This window comes from Echeneis naucrates, chromosome 15 (genome assembly GCF_900963305.1).
Source record: "Echeneis naucrates chromosome 15, fEcheNa1.1, whole genome shotgun sequence".
Classification (NCBI taxonomy): Eukaryota; Metazoa; Chordata; class Actinopteri; order Carangiformes; family Echeneidae; genus Echeneis; species Echeneis naucrates.
In genome coordinates, this window is record NC_042525.1 from 4,612,344 (window position 1) to 4,614,279 (window position 1,936).

The following is a 1,936-nucleotide window of genomic DNA, read 5'->3' on the forward strand; positions in this document are numbered from 1 at the left end:
ACCAGTCTTGCCATTACATCACTTTCATGGGCTCCCTGGGGCTGCTGGAGGCAGACGGTGTTGGTTTTCAAAGCCTGCGTCCGGGCCACTAACGCAGGCCTCCCCTTTCTGAACCCGTGATCAAAGCTCAAAGAGAAAGTAAACACAAGGGAAATCTCTGCTTATTGTTTAAAATGACCAACAATTATTATTTCCTCTCCAACAACAACCACCAGCATGCACTTGTATTGATCGAGCAGACGTGCAAAGCTGCGTCCTCCCAGAGCCACAAAGACCATTTTCCGTCAGCAGCGGGGGAGACTTGGAGGCCTGAGGACGTCCTTCTCCTCTTACACCACCTTCGTGGTTTCCTTGTGATCTGTGGCTCTTTTTCAATGACTGCGTTAACCGCTGTGACTCACCCTTCGCTCGGATGTAAACTGAAAACCTGGACCTCAACTCACCTTTGAGAGGACATGTCGTTAGCGGTTAGAGAAGGGAAGTGCAGCAACCGGAGCGTGGAGAAGTGCGTGGGTGCACCTTTCCATTGCCGTTTCGAATATTGCCACATGGAGGGGAAAAAGCTCCAAGGCTGCGGTGACAGACACAAACGGAGGGAGGACTGAACCCCCCAGGCCGCCTCCCCAAGAAAGATGTGAAGGAAGCTGTCAGCGGGTGACATGGAGGTCAGAGGCCACGGAGAGGACACAACGATCCACAAAGGTCGGGGTGATCAATCGAGTGATTGATGCTTCCCTCAGGGCCACAGAGGATGTGGCTGTCATTCCAAACTTGACGGTGGAGGAAAACATACAAAAACTGTCTTTATTGTGGAGGGAAAAAACCAAATGTTTGCAGTCCACGCATGTCGAGAAAATAGGTGCCATATGTGTACACAGCAGCTCTGTGAATTATCCAGTCACATCCTGCATGTCACGGCGGATCATTACTTATCCTGCATGGAGCGCGCTAATAATCCATAGATCACTGCAGCGGCACGTGAACGTGACCTGCAGGGGGATTTTCTATAAAAACTGAACAACATGTAGGGTTTATTTTACAGCGACATGAGTCACACATCATTCAGCTCTATGGAGGCTTGATAATGAGTCGCAGATTGCTGACTCGCCATGATTAATTCCTCTGCTCGACGCTTTTGACAAATTTGCACCACAAATGCATAACTTCTCGAACTGTTTCCATTCCATACGCTACTGTAGCTGCTGTGTGCATGTGTGTATGCGCATGTACATGCCAAGATCACACTGTGACTTTGGCAGGAAAGCCGGTCTAACGGTGGTGCCAAAGTGCAATTCTTCGTTTTTTGTTTTTTTTACATCAATTTTTTAAAAAGAAAAAGAAGGTGGGGGTTAATGGGTGAAAGGTGGAGTTGCACAGCTCTTATATCCGTTGCTAACATTTCAACGGGCTTAATTACTTTCAGCATTTGCATACAGACTGCCTGATATTTATATTTGAAATGATTTCTCAACTGATTTCAGCCTTCAGAATGCTTTCCCTTCAGGCGACACCTAAACTTTGCTTAAACAACATCCCACATGCATTAGCCGCAGCATATCTTCAAGCTCTGCCTAAACTGTACATGGATCTTCTTCCCCTCTCTGCTGCAACTCAGCGGATGTTTTTTTTTTCGGGAATAGCTGAATGTTTTCTAATTCTAGAGGGCCACATTTTGCGTTGCCACTCATTATGCCACCATAATGACTCTGGGGGATGCTTGGTATATATGCTTTGTTCATTATGGATTTATTTGAGTCATGTCTTTGAATCCGGGCAAGTTTTTAATAAGCAAAAATAAGGCGCATGTGTGAAAATGTTCTTAGCCTGGCCCGGCCTTTAATCTCTCCATTCATCTAATCCATTTCTCTTCAAAGCCTCCAGAGAAGATAAAAAAAAGCTTAAAAACACTATTGAATAACACTCTTCTCATCTCGGT